Source organism: Pongo pygmaeus, chromosome 6 (genome assembly GCF_028885625.2).
Source record: "Pongo pygmaeus isolate AG05252 chromosome 6, NHGRI_mPonPyg2-v2.0_pri, whole genome shotgun sequence".
Classification (NCBI taxonomy): Eukaryota; Metazoa; Chordata; class Mammalia; order Primates; family Hominidae; genus Pongo; species Pongo pygmaeus.
Genome location: NC_072379.2, coordinates 30,629,393 through 30,649,167, shown reverse-complemented (window position 1 = coordinate 30,649,167; position 19,775 = coordinate 30,629,393). Strand labels below are relative to the sequence as shown.

The 19,775-nt window shown below is 44.7% G+C and overlaps 1 pseudogene; it reads right to left on the bottom strand.

Moving 5' to 3' along the window:
• Positions 1–2,166: 2,166 nt before the first annotated feature.
• Positions 2,167–19,775, bottom strand: part of LOC129040460 (large ribosomal subunit protein eL8-like) — a 40,307-nt pseudogene continuing 22,698 nt past the window's right edge.

Below are 19,775 nucleotides of genomic sequence, written 5' to 3'. Positions count from 1 at the left end.
CTGCCTCGGCCTCCCAAAGTGCTGGGATTACAGGTGTGAGCCACTGTGCCTGGCCTGAATTGTTTCTAAAGGTAAACCTCCACAAACAAACCCACTGATTCTCAGGACAAAAAAGGAGAGGGAAACACATCCATGCACGAGGCCTAAATGGGAAAGAGAAGATCCATCAGGAAAAGAAAAGGGGAGGACAGACCCATCTCCTCATTCTGGCAATTCAAAGTCCATAGCCCGTATTTCTTCCCACCTTAGACAAGGCCATGAGACTTTCTCAGGTAGAAGGGGCTGTTCACTTTGTTGTGGAATCCCGTAGTAGTTTGGTGAGTAGGTTCCTATACATTCTTTGGGTTTTTTTTAGAGACAAGGTCTCACTCCGTTGCCCAGGCTGGAGTGCAGTGGAGCGACCATAGCTCACTGTAGCCTAAAACTCCTGGGCTCAAGCAATCCTCCCACTTCAGCCTCCTGAATAAGACAACATTTATGTACCATTACACCCACCTCATTCTTGTAGTTTTTGTAGAGATGGAGTCTCACTATGTTGCCCAGGCTGGCCTCCAACCCCTGGTCTCAAGTGGTCCTCCCACCTTGACCTCCCAAAGTGCTGAGATTGCAGGTGTTACCCACCATGCCCAGCCCATATTCTTCACAACAGCTGGAATAACCTCAAGATCAGATCACTTGCTATCCTGTTCAAAACTCTTCCAATGGCTTTTCATCACATCTGAAATGAAATCCATGTGTTTCTGATGGCCAGTAAAGCCAATAGGTCTGGGCCCTGACCCTCATCCTGAAATAATCTCCTACCACCCTGCTTCCCTCTCACTCTGTCCCAGCTACACTGGCTTCTTTGTGCTCCTTGAACACACATAGCTGACACCAAGCCCAGGGCCTTGGATGTTCTCTTCTGTCTGTCAAAAGTGCTCTTTCTTCCAACCTTTGTTTCCTTTGCTCCCTCAAAGCCCTGCTAACATGTTACTTCCTCAGAGTCTTCCCTGACCCCTCAGTCTAAGCCATCTCACCTCCTCCACATCCTTTCCTTGTTAGCAGTTAGGTTATAGAGTCATTTGACTATTTCTTTATGATCTGTCTTCCACTACAATATAAGGTCTGTGAGGGCAGGAATTTGGTCATATGTATGTGGGATGAATGAATGAACAGGCCAGCCTGCCAAGTACAGAGTGGGAGGGGTTTGTGAGGATACAAAAAATACAACTGTATGCCTCTTTCCGCTAAGAGTTAGGCCGGGCTCCGTGGCTCACGCCTGTAATCCCAGCACTTTGGGAGGCTGAGACAAGTGGATCCCTTGAGGTCAGGTGTTCAAGACCAGCCTGGACAACATGGCAAAACCCCCTCTCTACTAAAAATACAAAAATTAGCCAGGCATGGTGGTGCATGCCTGTAATCCCAGCTATTTGGGAGGAGTGGGGAGGACTGCATGAATCCGGGAGGCAGAGGCTGCAGTGAGCCGAGATCATGCCACTGCACTCCAGCCTGGGCAACAGAGTGAGACTTCATCGAAAATAATAATAATAATAATAATAATAATAATAGTAATAATTGCTACTTCATCCTGTCCATCCCATGTCCCTAAAAACTTCAGCATAAAGTGCACTCCACACACAAGGAGAGGACAAGCCCTCCCAAGTGGCCTTGGGCCCATCCCTCTTTCTCCCACACTGCCTCTTTCGAGTTATCTCATTTTGCTCCCAATAGCCAGCCTTGACTTTCCTGGGCTTATCTGGACATTAGGGACCCATGTTGCACATTCAGTTGCCCGATTATGTCTCCCTTAGAGCATCTCCTAGGGCAGCCAGTCTGGAACAGTCACCTAGGGGCCTGGAGCTCCTGCAGTCTGCAGGACTGCACTCACTCCTTCTGCTTGATAACAAATACTATTCCTTGTATCCTTGCAACTTGACCCAGAAGTGGAAATGTGAAAGCACTGGGCACAGAGGAATGGGTGGGTCTGAGAGTCTGAAAGACAGTGCTAGAGCATGCTCCTTCCAGATCATTCTCATTGAAAAATTCGGAATGACCTTCCCCCACCAAGTCACCAAGAAAGGATCAACACTCCCACCTCCCTACCTGCTCACATTCTCATTTCTAAGGAAAAATATAATGCGTTAAGAATCTGTAAGTTATCTCATTTAATTGGCATTATGCTTTATGAGACACGCCCATCATCACCCACTTTATAGATGAGGAGATTGAGGCTGGGGGATATGAAAATTTCATTTCACATGGTTTGTGAGCAGTGGAGTCAGGGTCCTAATGTAGATACTAACCAGTGTTATTTGGCATACCAATTTAAATCAGTTACCTACGCTAACTTTAAAACAACATCAGTTTTATGAAGGCAAATTTACATATCATAAAATTCACCCATTACAAGTGTACAATTCGATGATTTTAGTAAGTTTGCAAAGTTGTGCAACCATTACCACAAGCCAGTTTTAGAACATTTCCACTACCCCAAAATGCTTCCTTATGTCCATTTTTGGTTCATACCCACTGCTACCCCCAGCTCTAGGCAACCGCTGATCTACTGTCTATCTCTATAAATTTGCTGTTTATAGAGAAATGAAATCATCCTGTATGATCTTTTACTACAAGCTGCATTTGTTTTGTGAAGACTATTCAGCTCAGTTCTCAACATTCAGTTCAGAGGTGTGCATTGGCTTAGCACAAGAAGGAAGGTATTGTAACTCCACTTCTGCAAGATGTCTGGAAGGACAGTATTTTTGTTTTTGCAGGAGAATTTGTATTAATTATTTTTATGTACAGAAAACTCAGCAGCGTACATTTAACCCAGTTTGATGGCAAGTTCTTTAGCCTTTGGCTTTTCCAGCTTGGCAATGAGAGCCACAGACTTGGGAGCGAGGACATTGCCTCCCCAGTGATGATGGAGCTCATCGTATCTGCCATTCTAACTGGTTCTGATAGCTTCCACCAGCTAAGCCAAAGCTTCTTTGTCTTCCGAGTTAGCCTGTGTGAAGGTGACAGTGGTGCACGTCTTCCTGTGGACTAGACGTCCCAGTCTTACCTTCCCCTTGATAATGCAGTCAGGGACCTTTATTTTACAACACAGAGATATGCACTATCATCACCCACTTTCCAGATGAGAAGGTTGAGGCTGCAGGCAGGCAGAATACAACTAGCTCGATGGGATCCACATCATGTCCAGTCACTACCAGCTGAGGCTTCTTGTTCTCCACCAAGGTGGTGATGGTGATAACTCCGGCTCGAGGGACACGTGGTCTTTTAGTGGGGACGTCCCCTTTGCTGGCAGCTTTCTCCTCAGCCCAGGCCAACAGCCTCTGCTTCTTCTCTTGCTTTGTCTCTGGTCTGTACTGGTGGGCCAGCTTACGTATTATAGTTGAGTAGCTCTTTGGGGGTCCAAGGCCTGGGGGAACTGGTTCATTGCAGGAGGCACTTTCAGCCATGTGTAGAGGATGGCTCTTTGCCACTGCGACCTGATAAAGCGAGGCCATTTGACAAAGCAAGTGAGGTCACTTTTGGGCTGGATGTGCTGTCCAATGCCAAGATTCTTAGGCCTTTTCTTCAACACGGGATTCCCCACTTTCCTGGCCTCTTGCTTCTTCACAATAGCAGCAGCTGGAGCCACCTTCTTCCCCTCAGCCTTCTTTCCTTTTGGCATCTTGGGTGGTGGGAGGAAGGAGAGAAAAAAAAAAGTTTTTGTTTGGTAACTATTCCAGGCTTCTGAGGACAGAGATCAGGCACTACCAGGCTGAAAGCAGAAAATCAGGGTGGAGGTGACTGTGGTTTTATTGTTGTTGTTGTTTTTGTCTTACTTCTTAAAATATTTGATATAATTGATTTTAATTCATGGAACTTTTAACTCCAAATAATTTCAAGGATGGCTCCATTTAAAATAAAAAAACAGTGGCTCACGCCTGTAATCCCAGCACTTTGGGAGGCTGAGGCTGGTGGATCACCTGAGGTCAAGAGTTCAAGACCAGCCTGGCCAACATGGTGAAACCATGTTTAATAAAGATGGTGAAACCCCATCTCTATTAAAAATACAAAAATTAGCTCACGCCTGTAATCCCAGCACTTTGGGAGGCCAAGGCAGGCAGATCGCGAGGTCAGGAGATCGAGACCATCCTGGCTAACACGGTGAAACCCCGTCTCTACTAAATATATAAAAAATTACCTGGGCCTGGTGGTGCATGCCTGTAATCCCAGCTACTCAGGAGGCTGAAGCAGGAGAATCGCTTGAACCTGGGAGGCGGGGGTTGCAGTGAGCTGAGATTGAGCCACTGCACTCCGGCATGGGTGACAAAAGCAAAACTCTGTCTCAAAAAAACAAAAATAAATAAAAATAAAATACAAGAACAAAATGAAGCCCTAAAAATCTGATTTAAAAATGTTATCCGGCTGGTCTGAAGGCAGTGAGTTATCTCACTTTGATTGTTCACAGTCAGTTACAGATAGAATACCTTGTTCTATTCTTTCCCTCCTTCTTGCTACTGCACTTATCTTTAAAAATAAAATTAAATATAATTTTAAAAATGAAAACGTCATCAAAAGGGCCTTCCTGAAGTGATTCAGCTCATCTCTATCCAGTCGGGCGGCTCCTCCCTGAAAGAGGAAGCAAGGAAAATGATACTCCTATTCCCTCCTCCAGACACCCACTCATTCCACTTACAGCCATGCAAGGTTTGGAATGTTTGTTTCTACTCCAGGCCTGGGTCCAGTGCAGTGACACTGGGGCTCTCACTCTCCTGCCTCTTGACTCTCCATTATGCCTGAAGATGCTTTTCTTTGGGACAGTCAGAAGTTACCACCACCCCAAACTCGAGAGTTGGTCCCCTTTCTTCCCTCCCTGATCACCATCCCTGTCCCTCTGAGAAAAATCCCTATTCTATCCAGAGAGAAAACAACAGCCCCTGCCTCATGAGCATGTGTTTGGCCATTCCAACCCCTTCATCCCCATTTCTCTTCTTGGCAGGAACAAATTCTTTTCCAAGCTGGAGAGGTAGTGCAAAGACTCCCTGAAGAGGCCCCAGGGAAAGGGGATGTTCTCCTCTCCCCACAGATCACTCACAGGGACTGTCTTTTCTGTCCTAAGACAGACCTGAAAACAAGCCAGTTTTGATTTTATTCACAAGTTTCTGTAGGTGCAAAGGCTCAGGCAGAATGACTAGAGGACATATGTCCTCATTAATAATAATAGCACCTAACATTTATTAACCACGTACTATGTACTATACTCTGAATGCTTTATCTGCTTTTTTTCCTCATCTAATATTCAGAATAACTCTGTATTAGCTTCATTTTGCAAAAAAAATTTTAGTATTCTGGTATAGAAAGGAAATTGTGCAGAATTATTATTAAATTATTAGTGCCACAGACATTTTACTATATCTGTATTAGTACAGAAATTATTAATGCACAGAAATTATTAGTACAAAGATGACATCAGTATTATTATTATAATATAGAAATTACTAGTACAGCCCGGGCATGGTGGCTCACAGCTGTAATCCCAAAACTATGGGAGGCCGAGGCAGTGGATCACAAGGTCAGGAGATCAAGACCAGCCTGGCCAACATGGTGAAACCCCGTCTCTACTAAAAATACAAAATTAGCAGGGCATGGTGGTACATGCCTGTAGTCCCAGCTATCTGGGAGGCTGAGGAAGAATAGCTGGAACCTGGGAGGTAGAGGTTGCAGTGAGCTGAGATCGCACCACTGTACTCCAGCCTGGGCGACAGAGTGAGACTCTGTCTCCAAAAAAAAAAAAAGAAACCCCATCTCTACTAAAAATAAAAAAAAAATTAGCTGGGTGTGGTGACGGGCACCTGTAATCCCAGCTACTCCAGAGGCTAAGGCAGGATAATCGCTTGAACCCGGGAGATGGAGGTTGCAATAAGCCGGGGTCACGCCATTGCACTCCAGCCTGGGCAACAAGAGCAAAACTCCATATCAAAAAAAAAAAAAAAGAAAAAAAAAGAAATTACTAGTACAGAAGAAAGTGTCAGTACTACTATTGGCCTCAATTTGCAGAAAACGGAGGCTTATAGAGATTAAGCTAACTTATCCAAGGTTACAGAGTTAGTGAGTAGAGCCAGCTGAATTCAGTCCACACAAATAACTTACTTCTTAACCTTAAGTAAACTTACCCTCCCCTCTTGTGCCTCCCACACTCACCTCTGACTTCCTGCCTGGGCAGGGATGGGTGAGGAGAGGAGGAGGAGGATATGAGCTGTGGACTACGAGAAAAAAACCCACAGTGACTGAAGGAGAAGGAACTCCTGGTCCTTCCTGGTGACCCAGAGCCAACAGGGAAATGGGTAACTCAGTAACCAGAGAAAAGCCCCATATCCTGTGTTTGAAAGAAAGAAACATTTTAAAAGTTAGAAATTGCGTTTGAACACTGTTGTATTTAAACTGAGCTCAAGCAACAGATGTTTCTTTTCTTCTTTGAGACAGAGTCTTGCTCTGTTGGCTCTGTCCTCTAGGCTGGAGTGCAGTGGGGCGCTTGGCTCACTGTAACCTCTGCCTGATGGGCTCAAGCCATTCTCCTGCCTAAGCCTCCTGAGTAGCTGGGATTACAGGCATGTGCCACCACACCCGGCTAATTTTTGTATTTTTAGTAGAGACGGGGTTTCACCATGTTGGCCAGGCTGGTCTCAAACTCCTGGCCTCAAGTGATCCTTTTGCCTTGGCCTCCCAAAGTGCTGGGATTACAGGGATGAGCCACCACGCCAGGCCCAGAGGTTTCTTTAGTATAGATTTTACACCAGGCTTTTCATTTGGCTTTTAAACATTATGTTGAAGTATATTAGCTTTTATCATTACTTTATTCTAAGATCTTGCCCTATGAATGAGCCCAAATCTCATACCCACAGATCAGGGAGGGTTAGGGACAATGCACAGAGCACAGGCTGGGATTTGCTTTGGGAACAGTCCTTGGGACAGACGATGCCTGCGGGAGGGAAGGGCTCTCTCTATGTATGGTTGCTGGGAGCCCAGGGCTGGACTTAGAGGAAGAAGCGAGATGAGTATCAATCCATAGCAGAGACAAAGAGATATATGCATCTTCCAACAGAGACCACTGGAGTTCCCACAAGAAATGTTGACAAATAGTTCAGCTGGAAACATGAAGAGGGGAAGGAAATTACTCAGAGAATTGATCGGAATGTATACAGTAGCCCTCAAATGCAACAAACTCAGCACAGCTGCACCCACTTCTCCTTCAGAGCAGGGAAAAGACAAAAATGTCAGAAACTTTCCATCCTCTCACCCTCATAGGTATGAAATCATCTCCCTCCACCAGGAGAAAGAAAATACTTTAATCGGCCAGGTGCAGTGGCTCACGCCTGTAATCCCAGCACTTTGGGAGGCCAAGGCAAAAGGATTGCTTGAGGCCAGGAGTTTTGAGACTAGCCTGGCCAACATGGTGAAACCCCATCTCTACTAAAAATACAAAAATTAGCCGGGCATGGTGGCAGGCACCTGTAGTCCCAGCTACTCTGGGGGCTGAGGCAGGAGAGTCCCTTGAACCCAGGAGGTGGAGGCTGCAGTGAGCCGAGATCATGCCACCGCACTCCAGCCTGGGTGACAGAATGAGACTGTTTCAACAACAACAAAAATACTTTAATCTTTGTATGTCCTAGGTGAGTGCCCCGGGGTGGAACCTGCTGCAGCGTTTACTTGCATGGGCAAAAAAAAAAAACAAACAAACAAGTAAAAATGGGAGATGAGAAGCTACTGCGGTGAAGAGAAGCAGGGAGAATGGGATAGTCAGGTGGGATGGGCAGAGGGGAGAGTCCACAAGGAGGGCTTCGATTTTGGGGGCTGTTGGCCCAGATCTGCATGTGGGTCCAGCTTCTCTGTTCCTCCAAGTGTGGAGATTGTGCTGTAGAGACAGTCCAGCATAGCGGACTGCGGGCTTGGACTCCTAAGATGGGGCAGTCAGGTTGCAAGTTTGGGGCAGTTTAGTGTTAGGAGTGCATAGGAGATTCAGGGGTTTTGTTGGGGAGAGAAAAGACTTGCTGTAAAGCAGTTATTCATGAAGGAGAAGTTTTCTTCAGTCAGAATTTATGTTGCTACCCTGCAGGCTTGTTTTTGGATTAATCAAAAGACAGTTCCAAAGAAACAGTGTTACAAGCAGGGTGCGGTGGCTCATGTCTGTAATCCCAACACTTTGGGAGGCTGAGGCTGGCGGATCTCTTGAGCCCAGGAATTTAAGACTAGCCTAGGCAACATGGCAAAGCCCCATCTCTACAAAAAAACACAAAAATTAGCCAGGCATGGTGGTATATGCATCTGTAGTCCCAGCTATTCGGGAGGCTGAGGTGGGAGAATTGCTTGAGTCCAGAAGGTTGAGGCTGCAGTGAGCTGTGATGGCACCATTGCACTCCAGCCTGGGTGACCCTGTCTTAAAAATAAATAAATAAATAAATAATGGTGTTCCAGTGGGGTCCCTCCCTGGACTGTCTCTGCTGCCATCTGCGGTGGGGCGGCGGAGGGAAATTCTGGGCATCAGGATAGGAAGGCAGAATGTTGCCTCAGGCCTTTCTGGACTTCCCTCTGTTGACATTAAAATTAGCCTTGAACTGGTTAAGAAAGGTCCTCCCTGAGCCCCTTTTCAGGAAAAAAAAATAAATCAAAGATTAAAAAGAAAAACCAAACACATGTACCCGGTGTTGTAAACATGCTACCTTAAGTGAAGGTGCAGATCAAGAGAGAGAAACCAGAGTTTTACAGTTTTGTTACACTTGCAGCTCCCTTGGGAGCAACAGCACTCCATACAAGGCCACTCAGGTGAAGCCCCGGGTGAGTCACGTGGCAAAGGGGGAGAGAGGGTGGCTGTGGGAATACCCTTTTCTTGTGGTCTTTGTGGGAGGTGGGGGAACATGGCTTACTACTAGCTAATTTGAATAATTTCACTGGGTTCTGGGACATAGGGGCTGTCCCTTGTTGTCTGGCACCTGGCCCAGGGCAGTTAGGGTGGGTGTGTAGTAGCCCAGAGTGTGAGGGCCCAGTCAGGGAGATGGTTGAGGTGTGGAGGTAACTGGTTGCTTAAGAAGAGGAACTGACCACCTCTAGCCAGGGCCTGAAAACTGGGTTGACAGCATTTAAAAAACACACACACACACACACACACACACACACACACACACACACACACACACACACACACACACACACACACACACACACACACACACACACACACACACACACACACACACACACACACACACACACACACACACACACACACACACACACACACACACACACACACACACACACACACACACACACACACACACCCAGGGCCTGAAAACTGGGTTGACAGCATTTAAAACACACACACACACACACACACACACACACACACACACACACACACACACACACACACACACACACCCCTATATTACACTCTGTGAACTGAAGAATTAATAGCTGATTTTCTTATTTTAGGGGACATAATCTTGGGAAAATAGAAGTCTCTGTACTTAAGCCTAAATTTGCAAACAGAGTCCTAAGCCATTATCTGCTGTTCCTTATTGTAGCATGCAAGAGCTTTTGTTCTGGCCAGACATGGTGGTTTATGCCTGTAATCCCAGCACTCTGTGAAGCAGTGGCAGGAGGATGGCTTGAGGCTAGAGTTTGACACCAGCCTGGGCAGCACAGTGAGACCCCTATCTCTAAAAAGAAGAGTTCCTGTTTAAGCCATTGGTAGATGGCTGTTTTCATTTCCTCTGCAAACCTATCTGCTTGGGAAAACACAGCCCACAGCTTCCTCCCAGGTGTTCTTATCCTTGAGAAGGGTGAGATAAGGGTCAGGCTGCTGTGATGCTCTGGCAGGTAGAACGGTGGCCCTCCCAAAGATGTCCATATTCTAATTCTTTTTTGTTTTTTGGAGACAGAGTCTCACTCTGTCACTCAGGCTTGTGTGCAGTGGCATGATCTCAGCTCACTGCAACCTCCACCTCCCGGGTTCAAGAGATTCTCATGTTTCAGCCTCCTGAGTAGTTGGTATTACAGGTGTGTGCCACCATGCCCAGCTAATTTTTGTATTTTTAGTAGAGACAGAGTTTCACCATGTTGGCCAGGCTGGTCTCGAGCTCTTGGCCTCAAGTGATCCACCCGCCTTGGCTCCCAAAGTGCTGGGATTACAAGTGTGAGCCACCACACCTGGCCCACATTCTAATTCTTGGAACTAGTGAATATGCTACTGTAGGAGAGGAAGGCTTCCCCTCCACTCTCTGAGGGTTTCATAGCTGAGTCCATGAAATGAGCTGAAAACAGGCAGACTAACAGGAGAAAAGTTATACAAATGTATTATGTGCACGTGGCATCACAGGAAAGAAAAGGGAATACCCCCCAAACCAGTGGGGTTTAGGAGCTGTATGCCCTCTTCACAGGTGAGAGGGGAGGAGATATGTAGGCAATTTAGAAGACAGTAAGTGATTTTGGAATAAAAATGAATGGGCCCTTGGCTGGGTGTGGTGTTGGCTTCTTGTTTTCTCTCCTGTGATGAATTAATTAATCTTCCTTGGCTGATGAAAACTCCTGGGGAGAGGACTGGTGACAACTGAGTTCTTTTTTGAGGATCTGTATTATACAGATGGGGAGTTAAGAAAAAGCCTCCCCTTGCCTTTGCTGTTTTTCAAGTACCTCCAGCTCTAAGTAATCAATGTAACACATTGGTGTATTTGGGGATGGCATTTCCTGAACTCCTTCATTACCTGACACGGTAAAAGGAAAAAAAAAATTGTTTTTTTTTCAAGACGGAATCTCGCTCTGTCGCCTAGGCTGGAGTGCAGTGGCACGATCTTGGCTCACTGCAACCTCCGCCTCCTGGGTTCAAGCAATTCTCCTGCCTCAGCCTCCTGAGTAGCTGGGATTACAGGCATGTGCCACCATGCCTGGCTAACTTTTGTATTTTTAGTAGAGATGGGGGTTTCACCATGTTGGCCAGGCTGGTCTTGAACTCCTGACCTTGTGATCCTTTTGCCTTGGCCTCCTAAAGTGCTGGGATTACAGGCGTGAGCCACTGCACCTGGCAAAAGGAAATTAAGGTTGCTCATCAGCTGATCTTGAGATGGGGCCAATATAATCATGAGTGCTTAAAAGTGGAACAGGGAAGCAGAAGAGAGGATTGGAGAGATGCTACACTGAAAGGACTTGATCCGCTATTGCTGGCTTGAAGACGGCAAAAGGGGCCATGTGCCAGAGAATGCAGGCAGCCTCTAGAAGCTGGCAGAGGCAAGGAAACTAAGCTTTTTCTAGAGCCTCTGAAAAGAATGCAGCTCTGTATACATTTTGATTTTAGCCCAGTGAGGCCCATGTTAGACCTCTGAATGGCAGAACTGTAAGATAGTAAGTTTGTGCTGTTTTAAGCCACTATGCTCATGATTTTTTGTTTTGTTTTGAGACGGAGTTTCGCTCTGTCGCCCAGGCTGCAGTGCAGTGGCATGATCTCGGCTCACTGCAAGCTCCGCCTCCCGGGTTCACGCCATTCTCCTGCCTCAGCCTCCTGAGTAGCTGGGACTACAGGCGCCCGCCACCACACACGGCTAATTTTTTGTATTTTGTATTTTTAGTAGAGACGGGGTTTCACCGTGTTAGCCAGGATGGTCTCGATCTCCTGAACTCGCGATCTGCCTGTCTCGGCCTCCCAAAGTGCTGGGATTACAGGCGGGAGCCACCGCGCCCGGCCCATGATTTTTTTTTTAATGGCAGCCAAAAGAATAGTAAAGAGGCTGAGAGGAGTTAGCTGCTCTTGAGTGATGGAAGGATTCCCCATTCAGAATCCCTCTCCTATACCTCTTGCTACTAAAACCATTCAATATCAATTTGTTTTTAAGCAGAAATGAGCTGATTAAGGGATCCTCTGTAGTTTACAGAATCTCTGGGAGGTTCACAGACTAGGTTCTGGAGCACACAGCCAGGTACGATTCCCAAACATACTGTAGGGCTGCTCTTCTAAAATATGTAAACAAATCTGTTTATAAGTTTACTTTGGAAAGTTTCAAACCACAGAAAAATGGAAAGAGCACTATAATGAACCCCTGTATCTCCTGGACTGGGTTGAGTTTCCCTCAAAGGAGATCCTGAGAGAACTTGGGTACAGGATGTTTATTTGGGAGGTGATCCCAGAAAGCACAAGTGAAAGGGTGCAGGACATGGGACAGGAAAGGAAAACACAGTAATAATATGTGCATTCCTGAGGTGGTCACCGCTGTGTGCCACCAGGGCTCCATCCTGGGGACCTTCTGGGAAACCAAGCATGATAAGCTTCCCAGTTGTCTCACCGGAGGATGGGGAGACAGGAGCTTTTATCCACTGGCTCCTCTCCCCATTGGTTGAGTCAACCCTGAGAAAGTCAATTGCCTCAGTTTCCAGGTTGTGCCTCACTAACAGTATTGCACGCTTCCCTGTGCTGGAGAAAGCCCTCTGGCAGAGAAGTGGTGAGATGCGTCATTTGAGGTGTCAAGTCTTCCCATAACGAAACTGTGAACCACAGCTGTGAGTGAACTCAAACAGGAGCTGAGGGGATGTGGGGTGGAGCATCAACATCATCTGCTACAATCCCCCCCAAGATTTACTGCTAACATCTTGCCATCTCTTTCCCTCTCTATATGCCCACACATATGGCAAAGACATAGTATTTATCATATGCTGGGCACTGTGCCTCTATTCAGCCCTTGAGTCTGCATAATGACTCTATGAAGCAGGTATCCCATACCAGTAATGCTTAGCAGTCACTGGAATCATTCCAAAGGGTGCTGGAACCATTCTATTTTCAAATATCATTATGTTAGAAATTACATTTTGTGCAATTATTTGAACTTATGGTGACAAATTTTAGATGCCAACCTAAAAATACACAGGGAGGTGCATAGTTTTTCAAAATTCTTTCTGCAAGTAAGCAGCCAGAGTTCCCATCCTAGACTTGTGCTGTCGTGTCTGCATCTGGTGCTATGCCCTGAATCACTAAAGAAGGTGATGGGGGCTGGGGTAGGGGGAGACATGGGGAAGGAGCTAAGGCACTTCTGTGGTTGCCCTGAAAGAATCCCAGGAAATACATTTTTTAAAAAAAGATAAGTCCGGGCGCGGTGGCTCACGCCTGTAATCCCAGCACTTTGGGAAATTAGGCTGGCAGATCATGAGGTCAGGAGATCAACACCATCCTGGCTAACACAGTGAAACCCCATCTCTACTAAAAAATACAAAAAATTAGCTGGGCGTGGTGGCAGGTGCCTGTAGTCCCAGCTACTCAGGAGGCTAAGGCAAGAGAATGGCATGAACCCGGGAGGCAGAACTTGCAGTGAGCCGAGATTGCACCATTGCACTCCAGCCTGGGCAACAGAGCGAGACTCCATCTAAAATAAATAAATAAATAAATAAAACGAGGGATGCTATAGATAGAAAGTGAGTCAGCTTGCTGAAAGTCCAGATGGATGTGTGCTGAATGCCCAGGCTGTGCTCTCCATATTGATTCTGTCCCTCTCAGAGCCTGAGGATGCTGAGTTAGTGGTCACATGCCATACCAACCTGTCACCGCCCCTTTCATATTTACTTGGTTTTCTTAATGTTCCCTCCTCAACCTCTTAAGTGTTCAACTTACTTTATGATCAATGTATCTATATATATATATATATATTTTTTTTTTAAAGGTTTTCTGGCTGGGTGTGGTGGCTCACACCTGTAATCTCAGCACTTTGGGAGGCCGCGGGGGACAGATCATTTGAGGTCAGGAGTTCGAGACCAGCCTGGCCAACATGGTGAAACCCCATCTCTACTAAAAATACAAAAAAATTAGCCAGGCATGATGACTCATGCCTGTAATCCCAACTACTTGGGAGGCTGAGGCAGGAGAATTGCATGAACCCAGGAGGCAGAGGTTTCAGTGAGCTGAGATTGCGCCATTGCACTCTAGCCTGGGCAACAGAGTGAGACTCTGTCTCCAAAATAAATACATAAATAAATAAAAATAAAAAAGGTTTTTTAATCTAACTTTATCAGGAAGACAGCTGATACTTTTTTCTCTTCTAGAGAACAAATATGGTAGCATTCTCTTCACAGTGCAAGCATACTGAGGGCAGGATGTGAGCTGTGAGGTAGTTGTGAGGCTGTGATGAGAAATGAGCTATGGGGGCAGAGGCAACAAACAGTGACAACAGAAAAGCTACCTTATGTGGAGAAGAGGGGCTTTGGATGTAATTTATCTAACTGAGTTTTACAACCAATCAAGTTAATCAGCTATAACCCCATTTCCTGTTTAGAAGACAACATTCTGTAATTTACAGGGGTAAACTGGTTGGTTCTCTTGAATCCATTCTCCCCAAGAGTAGAGTAAAAAAGGTTAGGAAGGGTGTTAGAATCTGGTCTAATCAATAGCTCGATCCAAGTTACAAAGCTTGGTGCAATGTTCAGTTTAGTTCATGTATTCAGCTATTTTTTTCCTCCCAGTTTGCTGTTCATGTTACCCAGACATGGTAGGAGAAACCTTAAAGAGCGACTTTTCTTGCTGTGATTTCCTGTTCATATCTGGTAACACGGGGAAACAGCTTAGGCTTTGAAGCCAGACAAACGTGTTTAAATCCAGGCTCATCATTTACTAGTTGTGAAGATGGATAGGTTATTTAAATTCTCTGAGCCCCAGCTTCCTTTCCTGCAGAATGGGGGTGATGTCTCCTCCTCACAGGGCTGCTGTGAGGAATTAGCAAGGGCATGTGTGCAGAGAGCCCAGTCCATTGCTATACAATTAATGATGGCCAGTGTTAATATTGTCATCATTATCCTGCTGATCTGTAATTTGATTTCTGAACAGACTGACTATAGAAAAAAAAAGTCTCACGCATAAGACTGATTCAAATATCTTGGCTGGTTTTATTGTAAGTTGTAGAAATCAGAAATTGCTATTCCGGTTTTAAGTCACTGTAGTTGGTTACTGAAGTCATTTCATTAGTTTGATTATCCATAGGCCTAAGGTAATGTCCTAAACACAGTAGGCATGCCCACAACAATGATAATAACAACAGTAGTAAGGAATAATTGGAATAACCCTTTAATCTATAAAGCAATTACAAAAACCATCTCATTTAATCCTCTCATAAAAACCTATGATTTAACTAAAACAAATCCTGTTATTCTTCTTCTCATTTAGGGAAGTGGAAAGTAAAATAAGAGATATTAAATAACTCTCACCTTTGTGCCTTTGCACTCCCTGTTTCCTCCCTAGAAACTTCCCCTAATGTCTCTTCTATGTATGAAATTGCAACACATTCATCAGGGACCATTTTTAAGCTTTCCTCTCTTCTTTTCATAGGAAAGAACTCATGCTTTTCTAACCTTCTATAGTACTTGAAGTGTGAACCACATTATTTAGTACTTCATTACCCTCTCTTTCATTTCTTCCCAATGGTTTCCTGTTTTTGAAGTCTATTAAAAAAAAAAACAGGCCAGGCGCAGTGGCTCACGCTTGTAATCCCAGCACTTTGGGAGGCCAAGGCGGGCAGATCACCTGAGGTCAGGAGTTGGAGACCAGCCCGGCCAACATGGTGAAACCCCATCTCTACTAAAAATACAAAAATTAGCTGGGCATGAGGCACCTGTAATCCCAGCTACTTGGGAGGCTGAGGGAGGAGAATCGCTTGAGAATTGCTCCTGGGAGCTGGAGTTTGCAGTGAGCCGGGATCACGCCACTGCACTCCAGCCTGGGTGACAGAGTGAGACTCCATCAAAAAACAAAAAACAAACAAGCAAAGAAACCAAAAAACAATAGCTCTGCCCCTCTAGAGGGTAGAGATTGTGCAGCTGGAATGTATTTTGGGTCTTGCCACCCAGCCCCTTTCCCCTTCACACTCCCTAGCCCAGAGCTGGACTCAGAGCCAGTGCCTCACGCATACTGGATTGATTCACAGAGAATTTACCTGAAATGATGGCCTAGAAAATCCATTGCAGGATAAAAATAGAGAATAACTCTTTAGGGACTGCTATCTAAGAAGCAGGGCAAAAATGTTCCTGTTGGGAAATTAAAATCCAAGAAGCAAACACAAGCAGGAAACACATCTCTTACATGGAGCTTCTAGCACTGATTCTGGTGATCCCCATTATACCCTGGTAAGTTTAAATGACTAGGACATGCCTTTAGTCATGGTGTCCCCAGCTTATGCCACTGTGACCATATGTAGGTGGGGACATCTTTTGTGGGTTCATGACATTGTTCTTCCTGTTGCAGTGATGAGAATTAACTTGTCTAACAAAATTAAACAACTCTTAACTAAGGGAAGCTAAATAGCAACTGTTATTTTTGGAAGCTCTTTCAAATTAGGACAGCTGAGTCTAATGGAAAAACAAACACATTTTACACCAAATACCAGTTGCATATTGTTGCATACCAGATATCATCCTAGAGATAATTTTTCCTTTTGTTTCTTCATTTTTATCACATTTCTTCCCAGTGCTTTATATGATTTATTGTATAATCCCAATGATTTTAATGACAGGGTTCCTACCCCCAGGATCACTCGTCCAGTGAAGAAGCCAACGAAGGCTCTTGAGAAACATGCTCTGCCAAGTTCTGCTGGGGTCACATTCTCTAGGCCAGTACTTCTCAGACTTAAATGTGCACACAAATCAGCAGGAAGTCTTGTTAAAATGCAGATTCTGATTTTATAGACCTGGGTTGGGACCCTTGAACTCTGCATTCCTAACACAGTAGAGGAGCTTGTGTTCTTCTGCAAAGATCACACTTCGAGGAGCAATGTTCTAGGTAGAATTGGAGCTCGGTGGAAAGGCAGATCCCTGAGAGCTTGACCAAAGACTCTTGTGTGGGAGCAGATGTGGATCCCGTCACTGGAGGTCAGAAAGATCCTTAAGTCCATAATGGCCCTGCTTCAAAGGCAGGACAACCTGGGGAAGACCTTAGTTCTGGAGGAAAATGGGCAGCTTCTTAGCATATAGCAAGAGCAGATATATTTTGGGCTGGGAGCTCTCCCTGGTGCTGCTTAAGACTTCCGCCAAGTCCGCTTTCTTCACAGGAGCCTCTCCTGAATTTCTGCTCTTTTGTCTAAAATGTCAGTCTCGATCCTTACTTGTAACTGCGCCCTACTTTGCCGTTGCTGCCTGGCTATACCTTGTATTTATTGCTGGCCTATACCTGGAGTCCTTGGTCCTGCTTGGGAAAGAGTATTGAGGTTTTAAAGCTCTTATCTTTGGGGACAGATTTAACCCTTAAACCTTTATCTGTCTGTCTATCTATCTATCTATCATCTGTCACCTGTTAATATCCACTTTAATTTGGTATTTTTGACCAGGAAAGGAAAAGAAAGTTCATTGTGGCCATAACTTTTAAACAAAATAAGGCACATAATAGGTGTTCACTGTATTTTTTTAATTGAGGTGAAATTTCACATAACATAAAATTAACCATTTTAAAGTGTTTTTAAGTGGGCCAGGCACAGTGGCTCACATCTGTAATCCCAGCACTTTGGGAGGCCAAGGCAGGAGGATTGTTTGAGCCCAGGAGTTCAAGACTAGCCTGGTCAACAAAGTGAGACCCTGTCTCTACATAAAATAAAAAAATTAACCAGGCATGGTGACACATGCTTGTAGTACCAGATTGTAGTACCCCTGAGTTTGGGGTATCACTTGAGCCCAGGAGTTCAAGGCTGCAGTGAGCTATGATCAGGCCACTACACCCCAGCCTGGATGACAGAGTGAGACCTTGTCTCTAAAAAAAATTAAAAATAAAATAAAGTGTTCAAGTGTTCAATTCAGTGGTGTTTTGTATGTTCACACCTCTATCTAGTTTCAAAACACTTAAAGCATAGTTAAATGAAATCTGCATGAAAGCAAAGTTAAAGATTACTTGGTTGGTTCATAAGAAAATTTCTGTCATTTATTGAATTCACAGGTTAACTCTTAAATTGTAAATTTCTTTATGAATATTTTTTCACTTTGCTTTTTTATTTGCCTATGGAATAATGATAATAATGATAGTAACAGCTGTTATTTATGGAATGCTTACTACAGGTCAGAAACTTTGTATATATTTTCTTTTTCAATCCTCACAACAACCTAATGAAATAGGTATTACTGTTACCTTTGATAGAAAAGGACACTGCAGCTCAGAGATTTTAGTTAACTTTTCCCAAGGCCACAGAGTTATCACTCAGCTGAGCTGAAATTTAATCCAAGTCAATCTGACTCCAAGACTTGACCTCAAAATCACAACACAATAATGTCTCATGTGGACACAAACTTACTATATGTGACAAAAAGGAATTATGGAGAAATCTAAACTCTTAGGAAGCAATAAAATGGATACACATAAACTCAAGGTTAAATATTTGGATATAAGGAATGAGATGCTAACAAAATACCAGAAATTTTCATAGAACCATTCACAATTAAGGAGACTTCATGTTGAAAGTTTTTCATATAATGTAAGAGACTTGTATTTAATTATTCACCTGTCAGGATTTTTAAAACATGATTTATAACTATTACTGCCTCTCTCTTACATCACTGATTTCCCTTCCTTTACGCATCATTCCTATCTGAAAGGAAACCTACGCTAACATTTTCTTTCTTTTTTTTTTTGAGACACAGTCTCGCTCTGTAGCCCAGGCTGGAGTGCAGTGGCGCGATCTCCGCTCACTGCAAGCTCCGCCTCCCAGGTTCATGCCATTCTCCTGCCTTAGCCTCCCAAGTAGCTGGGACTACAGGCGCCCACCACCACGCCCGGCTATTTTTTTTTTTGTATTTTTAGTACAGACAGGGTTTCACCATCTTAGCAAGGTGGTCTTGATCTCCTGACCTCGTGATCCGCCCGCCTCAGCCTCCCAAAGTGCTCGGATTATAGGCATGAGCCACTGTGCCCGGCCACATTTTTCATTTTTTAAAAACAAAACAACTTCTCTTGACCCCACATTTCTTTCTGGCTACCTTTCCATTTGTCTGTTCCTTTTCACTGCAGAATTGAAAGCATTGCCTATGGTCACTACATTCTCATTCACCTCCCATCTCTTCCTTAGCCCACTCGATTGTGTCGACACCACTGCACCCAAACTGCCCTCGTTGAGGTCATCAGTGACCTCCTTGTTGCCACATTCATCGCTCACTTTTTGGGCCATACCTTCTGGAACTTTTCAGCAGCCTTTGACCCAGCTGACCAGTGGGTTCATACCCTCCTTGAAACTCTTCTTTTCGCTTCGGTGTTACCACATTCTCCTGGCTTTCTTTCAACTATGAAGCCTCTTTCTTCTCAATCTCCTTCCTTGGTTCTTGGTTCTTGATTTCTAGCATCTGGTTCTTCCTTCTCTGGCCCAGGGCTTCGTTCTGAACCCCACAGATTTCCCCATGTGCACATCTTACCTAGATGATCTCATCCAGTCTCATGGCTTTATGTATCTCCTATATACTAATGCTAATCAAAGGATACCTTCTGCTCAAATTCTCCCCAAAACTTCAGACTCATAGCTCCAGCTGCCATCTTGATGTTTTTTTCCTAGAAGTTAGTAGTCATTACATACTTAACAAGTCCAAAACTAAGTCCTTGATATCCACCACTGAACCTGCTCTTCCCACAGATTTCTCCATTTCACAAAATCATTTACCTATTTGCTTATGTTATAAAAAGAAAAGCCAGGCAAAATTCTTGATTTCTCTTTCCTCTTTTCCTGACTAATGCATCACAAATTCGCTTAACTCTACCTCTGCATTCTAGCCCAAAGTCAATCCACTGTGTCTATCTCTAGTTCCTTTGCAGTCATTGTAAT